Source organism: Pistacia vera, unplaced genomic scaffold (genome assembly GCF_008641045.1).
Source record: "Pistacia vera cultivar Batoury unplaced genomic scaffold, PisVer_v2 Contig136, whole genome shotgun sequence".
In the NCBI taxonomy this organism is placed as follows: domain Eukaryota; kingdom Viridiplantae; phylum Streptophyta; class Magnoliopsida; order Sapindales; family Anacardiaceae; genus Pistacia; species Pistacia vera.
The window spans coordinates 756,348-769,282 of record NW_022195423.1 but is presented as its reverse complement, the minus strand read 5'-3'; the positions used below and the strand labels follow the sequence as shown (position 1 = coordinate 769,282).

At 36.2% G+C, this 12,935-nt stretch overlaps 1 long non-coding RNA gene and 1 pseudogene across 1 annotated transcript; one reads left to right on the top strand and one right to left on the bottom strand.

The window, feature by feature from the left end:
• Positions 1 to 344: 344 nt before the first annotated feature.
• On the top strand, positions 345 to 1,746 carry LOC116122594. The gene is made up of 3 exons (XR_004126930.1): positions 345 to 393; positions 1,501 to 1,569; positions 1,654 to 1,746. It is a non-coding gene; the product is annotated as an uncharacterized LOC116122594 (long non-coding RNA).
• A 4,362-nt stretch (positions 1,747 to 6,108) lies between these two features.
• Positions 6,109 to 12,211, bottom strand: LOC116122658 (annotated as a pseudogene).
• Between the last annotated feature and the right edge of the window lie 724 nt (positions 12,212 to 12,935).

Genomic DNA, 12,935 nt, shown 5'->3' with positions numbered 1-12,935 from the left:
GCCACCTTAGACAAATGCTCCAGCTCGGCTATAATATCTCAACACAATAAGGATGATTCTAGAATACCATGACCTGTAATTATGTTTCATATAGTCTGTACAAATTAGTTAGAATTCTGATTCCTTTGTTTGATTCTTTGTAATTACTATAAATAGATAGCTCAACACGTTGTAAAGGAGTAAATCGAAAAGTGCAAGCAATATTTTCAACAATCAATTGTTTCTCTGCATTTTCGTTTGTCTCTCTCTGCTTTCCTGCAAATACCAGGGTTACCAAAACCATTATGAGGCGTCTCTTCTCCACTTCTTTTTTTCCTTCTTTCAACCCTCCGCTGACTGCTGCAGCCGCTTAGCAACCTAAGGCCGAGCCCAGCACCAACCTTTTTGTCTCAGGTACCTTTCTTGACTCTCTTTATTTTCCAATAACGTTCTTTATTCCTTTCTGTATTTACTTCTATTTACCCTTCTAGGTCATCAGTTTTTATTTATGTTATTTATAGATCCTCCGTTTTTTTATTTTTTATGTTATTTCTCTAAAGTTTTTTTTTTTGTTATTTGTGTCGATAAAGTTTTGATTTTGAATTTTTTTCTTATTATTATATTGTCAACATTTTAGGCTCGGATTGTTGATCTATTTGTTAAGTTAGTTCGTGATAGATTAGAAGCCTAATTTTTGTAGATCAATCTTAAAGAGGAATAAAAGCATGTTAATGAATTTTGAAATTTATTGTGAACATAATTACCGAAGTGATTAACTGGATTTGGAGTTTTGGTTTTAGACATGGTATGGTTTGCGTTCAACCTAACCTAAATCATCTGTGGCCGGATACTATGGTATTTTTCCTTGATGCAATTAAAAAATTATTTGGTTATCAGTTGTATTATTGGTATTTTATCCATTGAGTACTTTTTCTATCATGTAGAGGTTTCATATTTCTCACTTTGTAATTATCTAACAAGCATTTGTGGAGGGCTGGCAACAACATATCTTTATTAATCTCGCTTGTTCATTGTCCAACAAGATTGTTAATAACTAGGTTAAATCCTTGTGACTTCTCCCACCTGGTGGTGAAGATGCATGTATTACCTCATGGGTTTGAAATTCGCCAGATAACCTCTCCATTGATTTCTTAGTGAAACTTCTTATGTTGTTGAGATCAGTGAGAGTTTCTTAGTGAAGTGTGGTGTCAGTGACATTAAATCAATTATCACAATGATTATATTTCTTTTATAGGAAACAAAGTGAACTATATTAGTGAGACTAAAAGGAAGAACTAGAGTGGATCACTTAAGTGTCTGTCCAAAAGAACCCCTAAAAAACCATATCTGCACATTATAAGTAATCCAAAAAATTGTTTCCATAGTGTTTATTTTCTCTGTTATTCTGTGTATGATAAAATTTGTATCAAGGTTTAATACATATTACATTCTGATCAGAGATGATAGGTCTAGATTTTTTAGTGTTACGACTATGAGATTTAATATCAAGTTTTTTTTCAGGACTTAGTAAGCGCACGACTACTGAGGGACTCAAGGAAGCCTTTTCTAAGTTTGGTGAAGTGGTTCAAGGTTTGTTCTTCTTATTTAAAGCTATTTAAATCCTACCTTAATGCATGGTGGACTACTAACTATTGGTGTTTCTGCTATTCACAGCTAGGGTAATGACCGATCGAGTGTCTGGATATTCCAAGGGGTTTGGTTTTGTAAGAAATGCTACCTTGGAAAATGCTGCAAAAGGCATAGAGGGCATGGATGGCAAGGTGAGTTGACAAGACATCATATTTATTTTGTTGAAGATTATACTAATGTTTGTATATCTGAGTCAAAGTGTTTAGGAGCAATGCTCTACTCAGCTCTGTTTCTTATTTCTTATCTATTTTATTTTTCTACAATGCTCAAGTCAGCTGTATTGTCGAATATAGCTTGAAAATTTGTAGGATAGGAAGTTCCAAAGCCCATCAATCGTGGTGTAACCATGGTCAACTTAAATGCTCACACATTATGGCTACATTTGAGCTTCAGAAAGAAAGTAACGGATGAACTGTTAGATGAACTTGGAAAGTGGTAATGCCACAGCGGCTGAAATGTATAGGAAACTCCCAAGAGTTCTAAAAAAGTTATATGTAATTTAAGATTGCTATTCCTCATTTTCAAAAAATCTTCCATACCTTTCTTTCAATTTCACTAAAAAAAAATGTGTCCTTCCAAATAAAATATCTGATTCAGTGCCTGGGCACTTGGAATCTGTAGGAAGTGAAAACTGTGCATCTCAATTTTTCTGAACCTCAAGTCAGCCAAGTGAGAGGGCAACTTTCGTATTTCCTCATTGAGAAAAAAAGAGAAAGAAAACGAATTGAAGTGAGAGGTGGCTCATAGATTTTTCAATTGTCTCGCAAAATGTTTGTTGAAGCTATGTACCGTTGTGCTAAGATTGAGTTTATCACATCCTTCTACTAACTTATTCCTCACTGCATCCTTGTTGGGCACCTTTTTATTCTCTTCTATCCCTTTTTAATGTCCATTTTTATCAATATGTTCATTTTATGGGATATAACTTAAAATATATGTAGGAAAGGGGAAGAAAGTGATTAATGCTATAGAAACCATATCATTGTCTTCCTGCTCCTTTTCACTTCTGAATATTTGAATGGAGCCTCTGATTAAAATTTGGAATTTCATCAAAGATTTTGTTTTGAGCGATGTAGGGTTCTTACTCAAGCAAATTTAATGATGTCATGTCATCTTGTACAGGCTAAGCTGGATTCTTTGTAAAATACTTTCTTTTTGGCTTTTTTTAACCATGAGTTTTCTAGTTTTGATGATATTATCACCTAATTTTTCAATTTCAATATTACTGTTAATTCCTTCTGCGAAAAAATAACAATAATAAAGTTGATTCTCTCATTGTTGATGTTCCAGTTCTTTTTTTACAATCCTTTTTGGGAAATGAATTCTCTATGTCTTTTGCAGTTTCTGGATGGGTGGGTTATATTTGCAGAATACGCAAGACCCAGAGCACCTCCAGGGCCTCCACCTGAGAATTTGTCTTCTGAATATGGGGACAACATGATCCCCATATGGCCGACAGTGACTCATGCGTTCCTAAAACAAGATGGTAATCCTTCACACTGGCCTTTGTCAGTGGTCGGCCTTCCATCAATTGTAACCATGCATTTTTGGGGAACATCACTTAATACGTGAGCTGTGTGATGAATTCAGAAATATATTGATTTGAACTGATCCATGTTGGCAATATTATGTACAAGACTCTTAATTTGTTATAATTTTATCATACTGTAACTTGTTCTCACTAAACTGAAGTGAAAACTGGCTATGCATAATGGAATGATTTATATAAGGATCATTTAGCTGAAAGTGTTATTGTTTCTTTAATACGAAAAGTGAAGAAAAACAGGGTGATGTGTTCATGATATATGTGGAAAATATTTGAGATGAAGGTAGAGCCAAGTAGCTTGTGTTTTGGTGCTACATATAGTCCAGAAAAATAAAAATTTATAATACACTAAGAAAAAATGTGTTCTTAAAACTCAAACTACATAAAATTGAGAAACAAGTTGCTAATATCAAACGAAATCTGAAAGGTTTCTTGATAGCTGATGATAACCACACCAAAGGCTGAGCTTCATTTGATCCAGAAAGCGATTCATTTCTCAACACAATCATCAAGAAACTGGGAATTCTGCTGGTGGTCAGAATTAGTTCAAGATTTGTTTGAAAAAAATTTCTTTCATTGGATAGAATTTCAATCAAAGAACATTATAGTCTAATGTATTTCATCCAAACATCTTACATAAATTTTTAATGAATTCTTAAAGCTGGTTTTAACAGTGTCAGAAATGTTCTCAATCAAATCCTTTCAATTGCAAGTCATGTAAAAGTCACCCAACATTCAACATTCACTGCTCTAGAAGTTGTCAAATAATGCTAAATCTTTAAAGTGGACCACGAAAGGCATTCTTTATGTTCCCACATGTAAATTTCTTGAAAATCAATTTCTTCTTCGGCATCACCATCAGGATTTGATTCATTCAGTTGTAGTTTTGCCTACGCCATAACATGTCCAGATGAATTATAGCGACCCCGTGATAATGTAAACACACCAAGTAGACTCTCCATATTTATTGCATTGTTTCCAGGTGGGCCAAGAACCACCAAAACCATGGACAGAATTCTCTGAATAAACCAATTCCTGCACACTGGTTGCCCTGCCATGGAAGCAACTCAACAATTCTTCAACTCTGAAAGTAACTCAACACTGGATATTTAGTTCCATCTCATATATGAAGACAACATATTGTTACAGCTAGATATGATACAACTTAATGCGTCTTCGTTTTTCAGCAGCTTATATGGCGTTTGATTGATTGTTTTCTTGATAAGTCGAAGGAATTTTCCAGAGAAAAAAGTTGCATCTGTCAAGATTCAAGTAACATCATCCTGGTAAGAGTCTGGTTGTGGGAATAAATTTGTATGGCTATTTATGAAAAGATTTGCAGTATCTCAACTACTTTTCTTTAGTTAATGAACATAAATTTCTAGCTTATCTTTGAAATTTTTTTTAGTTATAATACTGGTATGTCCTTTTTTGGTCCAGCCTGTGCGCACCTTAACTAACTCTCAGGAGCCATTAAATATTCTACAAGTCTCAATGCAGTTTAAACTTAAGAAATCAATAAAGAAAGAAAACTTTCTTGATTGTCAGGCCAACCTTAGGGTTATGATACTGGTATTTCCTTTCTATAATTAAGATGCTTTTACAAAAATATTTGGTGGTCAAGAAGGTTAATTTGCTCCTTTCATGGACTTTTTGAGTTCAAACCATCTTGGAGTCATTTACCAGACTATCACATTTATGGCTTACTTGAAATATTGGATTTGTAGGGCGTTCAATAAGAGCTTATAGAGTGTTTAATAAGCTCTAGAGATTAATTGAAGTGCCTGTAAACTGAGTCAGACACTTTGATGTTATTTCAATAGTGAATGGATTTATTAATTTAGAACTGCTCCGAATAGTTCATCTATAGTTCTCATGCTGTAAAGAATAAATAGGAATTATTAATTATTATTTTCTCTGAGATATTTTTTTTATTTTATTAGTATTTTAAAATCTTGGTATCTATTGTCAAATGAACCACCTGCCCTGCTAAACATAATTATCATCTAAATTGTCAATCAGATGACCTTATAATTTACATTGAATTGTCATACTAATAAAGAGTTTAATTATAGGAGTGCTTGACTTCATCACTTCATATAATTAAATTCAAAATAAAAGTTTATATTAGCCGTATACATCAAAAAATTAACCAACTTTATAATAATATATATGTAACCTACATGAATCACATGCAACATTAATATTTATTAAAAATGTTAATTACTAAGATGAGTGAACATAAGAATTAAATTATTTTATAATTGCTGACTTACATTTGAAATATTTTGCAGTTTCATATAATTTTATATAATTAAGAGAAATCTTTAATAAATTAATTAGGAGATTTTAATGATAAGATAAAGAGTTAATAATTTCAAAATTGATTTCTATTGACAATTGGCTAATAATTAATTAAACCTTTCAACAATTATAAAGTCAACTAGATATCTTCTAAAAAATATTAATTATAATGCCGGCTTAGTAACGGCAGTACCAAATATTATCAGAATTTTTATATATTTATTTTAATGTTTAATGAAATGAGGATTTATTTTGTTTTATTTTTTAAAAGGTGAAGAGTAAAACTTGAGCATCCGAACTGTCAGAACTCAGAAATGGACCCACTGGGCCCACCGTTGGATCGGCCCATTTAAACATCCTAAATTTGTAATATTCCGAAAAAATCAGGGCCAATCTTATCCACAAAAAATAAATAATAAAATAGAAATAAATAATTAATTAATCACTCCACTCGATCTGCCTCGGCCCCTATAAATAATAAATAAAACTGAAGCAACGACCCCTTACTATCCACACGACAATAACAAGAAGAACAGCAATACCACAGACGACAACAATGGAGAGCTGAGAAGTTTCTCTTCTCTGTTGTTCACTTATTCTTTTCTTCCACGTGTGGAAATTGCGGGAACATGAAGTTCTTGTTGGAGCTAGTGTCGTGTTGTGGATCACCCGAGGCGGGCGGAGCCAGTCCCGTGGCGGAGCGTGTGGAGCCGAGAGTGGAGGAAACGAGGTCGTTGATGCGCCGGAGTTACCGCCGGAAGAGACGGGGGAGGTCTGGCTGTAGCGGCGGTGCTTCGGCAGAGGAATGGAAGCCGTCGTTGTGTTCGATTTCTGAAGATTTTGTGATGGACAGGACCAAAAGCGAAAGAGAGAGAAGCTTTAAAAGGAAAAACGGTGGATCGCAGCGAGACAAAGCTCGCGTTCGTAGCTGTAGCCGCGATTTCGGGTAACTTGTTAATTTTTCCGATATTTCCTTTTGAAAATGATTATTTAGATAACGATTAATTGGGTGAGGAGATAACAAAATTACTATAGAAACAATACAATAGATTTAATCATTCGGGAACAAAATAATAAAGCAGTAAAGACAGAGTGTCGTATATTTTTCAATTTCTGTTTTGAGTCTTAACATGACATGAATTTCTATGGTGTTTTGAGTTTTCATATCTTGTCTATTTATAAAAAAATTTCTTCATTTTATTTATTTATTTATTTTTATGTGCAGATTGTATTTAACAAGTTGAATTTGAACTCACTGGGTAATTTTTTTTTTTTTTGGTGTGTATATTTGCAGGCAGAATTCAGGGCATCCTTCGTCCACATTCTCTGCAACTCCATCATGTTTTGATGGCTCTGCACTTTGATTAAAAAAATTAATCTAAAGTCCAAGATTGGATTTATATGTGAATATTTTGGTATAAATTACCATGTAGGATAACAAGTTGTGAAAAAAACTGTTTTTTTTCTTTTTTTGTATGTTATCGTCAAATAGCAATCTCTTGATTGGATCAAAGTGCATGTATTTATGTATATATATTATGTATACCTTTTATATTACTCATCTCAAATAATATTTGATCAATTACTATGATTAAATAATTAAGAAGTTATGGGGTGATGTAGAGAAATTGTTATGAAAAATTACCTAAGGCACAAAACAATTTTTTTTAAAGAACTCCTCGTTACTTTGGAAGTACCAAAATACATGTCTTCGTAAAGTTGAGATCATGTATTGGATGACATCCGCCTAATGCCAGTAGGTAGGGGTGTGCAAAAAAAACCAGCCATAACTGGAACTGGCAAGTACCTGAGGTGCTGGCTCTTACTCGAAACCGGTCCTCATAGGGTTGATTTAGTTCTAAAAAATCGGAGCCAATATTATGCGATTTCGGTTCTAGTTCCAGTTCCCCCATTGTAGGAACCGAAACCAAAATCGAAGCCGAAACCCGGATAGAAATCAAGACTGAACTTAATTTTGTAAACTTTCAAGGGTGTACTGTAATTTTTTTGGGGGTGTATTTGTTATTTTGTAAATAGTAGGGGTAATCAAAATTTTTTAGTATTGAAATCAGAACCTATGCTTCAGGTTTCGGTTTCGGACTTTTAGGAACCGGCCGATTCTGGTTCCATATGTTGGGCTAGTAATTGGACCCACCCACCCCTATCGGCAGGTCAAAGAAGTTGGTGACTGATGTTGGGGAGTCAGCACCTGAAGCCCCGGTGAATGGTGGCCGGAACTATATAATGGTCCTTGACTAAATAATTGAACATTTTCTCAAACTTATTTTTTATACACTGTTCCTCCAACCGGTCTGGGTGAATCAAACTACTCAAAAGGGTTGTGGCAATTCTATGGAAGATGTTCATAGTGATGGATTTGTTTTACTCTAGGCCTGATAGATCGAAATCTTTTAGGCCTAATAGCTTTTATAAGTACACCAACAACCCAAGTTGATCAAAGGGTTGCTCTGCATTTTCATTGCCTGAGATTGGTATTTTGTGCTTATGCAGACGATGCTCATTAACAGTCTTATGGATCAATTAATGTGAATTACTTGAATCTCCATTGCATCTTTTCCATTCATGCAACATAAAGGAGGAGGTTCCTTTTGGCAAACGGATATTATTGTTTATTCAAGCTATCAGTATGGAGCTGCTAGCTGCGCTGCGTCTGCATCGGTTCAGTTTTAGAAAGACTAAACTTTACTGCAAAATTTGGAATGTCAAATGAGCTGAGAGATTTCTTCTATTCAATTTGAAGTTAATTGATGGATCTGCTGGTCCTATTTGACTCTTTGCTAACCCTCGATATCGGAGATTCACATTACAGACAAGAAACAGAGAACGAGGAAAAAACAAAAAACAAAATCTTATTAGAAACCTTCTATGTTACAGTTACACAATATCATTTAGTTAAGCACCTTCTCCGTCCTCCATTCCGGCCATCGTGTCATACAGAGGCTTATTTATGTCTCCGGGATAAAATGCCAAGATTCCTCCTACAATACCACATAATGCAAAACTGCAAATGGTAAGGCACCCTCCCAAAACCACACAAAATGGTGCTAATATTGCTCCCATCTGCGCCGCTTGTGTTGCACAACCAAGTGCACATTTCTCACCACTGTAGGGAACAACTCTATTGTGTATATAAACAGCAAATTGTAAGTACCCGCCATCCCAAATATTCCCAAATTCCGCAAACCATCCTCATCACTTCTCATATCCATCATTTTTTCACACAGCTCCCCAATAAGCAAAATAATCCGCTGAACCTAATGTGCCTATTGCCAATGGCTTCCTTCCAATTTATCTAACAGAAGCTGTAAGGGTGAAAGCAGGCATCTCTGCAACTGCATTGAGAAGGACAGCAAGATAAGATTTGTTTTGAGGTTTACAACGTTTAAGCTAAGGCCATAGCTCACACTGAACACAAGAAGTTAATGGCTACTGCTAAAAACAAGCGAACTCGTGTCATTGGTGACTTAATTACGTCTAAGACAGAACCTGTTATCCTTCTTTGTTGCCCATTCTTCCTTGTAATTTTGTTTGTCATTAGAAGATTCATCATTTTCTTCTTCATCGAGTGCAGGACAACCCCATCAGGCAGGTGGTGTCCTTAACTTAGCAATGATGTGCATGAGATTCATGGCTTCATTCATTTTTGCCACGAACAAGGTACCATCTGGCGACTCATTGAGAAAAGGAAGAACCAGGATGAGGACACAAACGGAGGGGATTGAAGAAGCAATGTAGAGAGCACGCCAGGACCGAAAAATGTAAGCTATGCCTGAGAGTAAGGCTATTCCGTTGAGAAGAAGTAGAATGTGGACATCCAGCAGTGCCACGCTTTGTGGGCCAACAGTTCAGTGGCCGAACGAAGGCGCAAAGGCCAACACCTCCATGTGCTGAAGCCAGTAAGCACCGAAGTAGGAGTAGATTAGGTAGTTTGGTGACCATGCTGTTAAGCACCAAAAATGGCATTCAAGATACAAACTATTGTTAAAGAACCTTTTCTTCCTAGTTTTGAGTCTGACAGATGGCCAAATACTCCTGCACCTGAAAATACATCATAAACTTTAGTGTTATATTTAGTTAATGTCTGGTAACTAAGACACTGTTGTACTGAATTTAAAGTGTTCTCAGGACAATTTCATACATTCAACTTCAGATTTCCGATCACAGATCAAATTCTGGAAGCTGAAACTGCCTAATCACAGTAACAATTATAGGCAAGCAGCATTTCTTTTGTATATTATTTAGTAGCTAGCTATAATAGCCACATCCTAAATTACAGGATTAAGTTACAGATATTATTGGGTGGATGAACGGATAATGTGATTTTTTTTCTAGTTAAGACAGTCTCTTAGTAACAATAGCATCTATTAAGGTGCTTTTGTGCCAAAGAAATTATATTCTCTTCCACATAAAGTTATATCAAGAAATTCTAGTAAAATCTTGCACATAAATCCTTTATACTTTGTGTTTTTATATAAAAAAGCTCCATGTATATCACTTATGAATTTAATATATGGTTAGGCATAGTTGTTTGCCATTCATTGAATTTAATATTTCTCGCAGCAATGAAAACGAGGCATTTTTCCAAATGGGAATATATGCAACTGAGACATAGCTCTAACAGGTATACTTCCTTGTGATGGTAAAGTAAGGAAAGTGTAATTTATGCTCTAGCAGCGTGAGAAGCAACTCGTCAAACTAACATTTGGTGGATGCATCATTAAGCTACGAATTTGGCTAAAAGCTGAAAATTATTGCGGAAAGTTAAGTTATAATGAGAAAAGATAAAACAATTGCATAAACAAACAAATTTTCATTTGAAACTAGTTCTATCACAACGTGGTCTTCGTGTGAACCCGACCCTTATGTCTTTACTTTCCCAATTGCACCCTCAAAAATATATCATTTTTCTAAAATCTAAATTTACACTAACATCCATATTTGTCAAAGATTTGTACAACGAGAGCATATGGACCTCCATATAGAATATTCCTAGTTGCGGAGAGAAGTGGCAAACTTAAACCAATCAAATTATATAATATTATCCTAAAGATAGTAAAAGCAACGTCTCTGAACTCAATTCATAAGCAAATCATCAACCCTGGTTTATCCCCACTAAAATAACATAATAAAATCTTTAACTTTTAGTTTGTTAATACATTGACATCTATGTATTATAATTCTAATGTCATAAATCCCAAAGGGATAGGCACAACCGCACAGAAGGAACACTTTTTTTTTTTTTTTTGGCTGGTGATGCTATGTCTTTTTGTCCTAAATACAAAATAACATCCCATCAATAACTTGTTTGAATCAGTCAATTAAACACAGCCCTCCAGACATCACGTGAACCATAATCCTACCCACTCTTTCTTTTATCTCTCTGCTCTGTTCGCTTCATCCATCAATAGAAAATCTTAAAATAATAATAACTTAGGGTGCGTTTGGCTCCCTGTTTTTATCCATATTCCCAATCTATTCTCCAATATGTTTGGCACACTATTCAAAAATATTATCCTATTTTTTAATTACTTTTAGACCTCATAAGGTTATTAATTTCACTAAATGCCCCTAAAATTTATTTTTTAAAATTAACAAAAACCCCCCCATACCCAATTGTCAGATTCCGCAACACCCGCCGGTGATAGCCGGAATCTGTACAACGGCCTAAATGTCGACCATAAATGGCCGAATTACACCATCTGGCCTTTTTCCGGCAAGATCCACCACGGATCTGGCCGGAAAAGGCCAGATCTGGCCGTCAGTGACGGCCAAAGAAATGGCCGTCGTGACCGAAAACGACGGCCACACTCTTTGCCGTCGCTGACGGCCAAGAGATGGCCGTCGTTTTGGCCTTTCCGGCCGCGACGGCCATAAGGCCTTTAGATCTGGCCTTTTCCGGCCGATCCGTGGTGATCTGGCCGGAAAAGGCCATAGATGTGTTACGGCACAGATCCGATCGGTCTTTGCCGTAACAAAATTTTCCGGCCAGATCCGGCGGTGGCGCCGGAATCTGACACTACAGGTGGTGGGGGTGGGTTTTTGTCATTTTATATAGTAGGTTCTTTAATTAAATTAGTAACCCTATGGGCTTTTTCATAAATTTTTCAAATTTACCTCGTAATACTCCCCTATCCACAATCCAATATTATCCTCAAAATCCTATCCAAAATACTACACCAAATGCACCTAATCCAGGTTAACATGACTAAACTTGATAAATTATAATAAAAATTAACTACTTCCAAGCTAAAATGATTTTTTTTAAATAAAAATAAATAGGCTGACCTATCATGCAGCCACCAAAAAACAATGCCTGAACAAGCCCAACTTTGTACTTCTCTTCGCAAATAAGCCACCACTCGGCCACCGTGGAGCCCTCTTCACCACCACTCCATGTCCAGGAACCCGGTTGCAGCCCACAAAAGCTAGTCGTCGCCGCGTCACATTCCGGTCCGAGACATTTCCACTTCGGTTCCCGGTCGGCGAAGATCATGACCATTGTGTGAAAAGCCTCCAGCGCCCAGGCCAAGCTTGTCAGCACGAAATGACGTAATTGCCATGGCCCGAACTCGCCGCAGTACTTTTGTAGCATGTCATCTATGCAAAGTTTCTCGGTCACCGCCTTGTTCGGCGGAGGAAGTAGCGGCCGCCGGAGGGAGGGGTCATTGCCGGGATCTAAAGCTGACGTGGATGTCATGTTTCTCGTTTACACAAAAGCAGGCGGTGGTGCTGAAAATTAATGTTCTGTAATGAAATGAAGGGATGATATATAAGTTCACCTTGGCTGGCTGTATCTTTTCCGTAAGTTCATTAGGCTACTTTAATAATTTAGGTAAAAGTCCGTGTCACGTCGTGAACGTGACATGTGGAAAGTAAAACAACCGTTGGATTGTTTTATTTTTTAAGGGGAAACAACTTATACCTTCCCAAGGTTTGGAGAAACAATAGATTAGTATCCAAAAAGTTTCAAAAAGACAAACAGGTACCTTCTATTAGGGAAAATACTAGAATGCCCTTTGAGAAATATTAGTCTATTTTTTTAATTACTTTTAGTCTCCTTAAGTTTATTAATTCCATTAAATACACCTAAAAAAAAGTTTAAAAATTAACAAAAACACCCCCACTCACCCATACTTACCAGATTCCGGCGACCACCACCGTAAATGACCAGTAATTCATCGATCTGACCTTTTCTAGCCAGATCTACAATGGATCTGGTCAGAAAAGGTCAGATCTGACGTGAGAAGGCCAAATCTGGCCAGAAAGTGACAGCCAAAGATGTGGCCGTCGTTGACATGAAGTACATCATATGTATGCGGGTATGAAAGGCTCACACCATTCATGCACAAGATTCGTCACCCACACTTGCTTATCTGTAGATAAACAAGATGGAATCCTCCATACTGAGCATTCATGTCCAGTCCATCACGGGGAG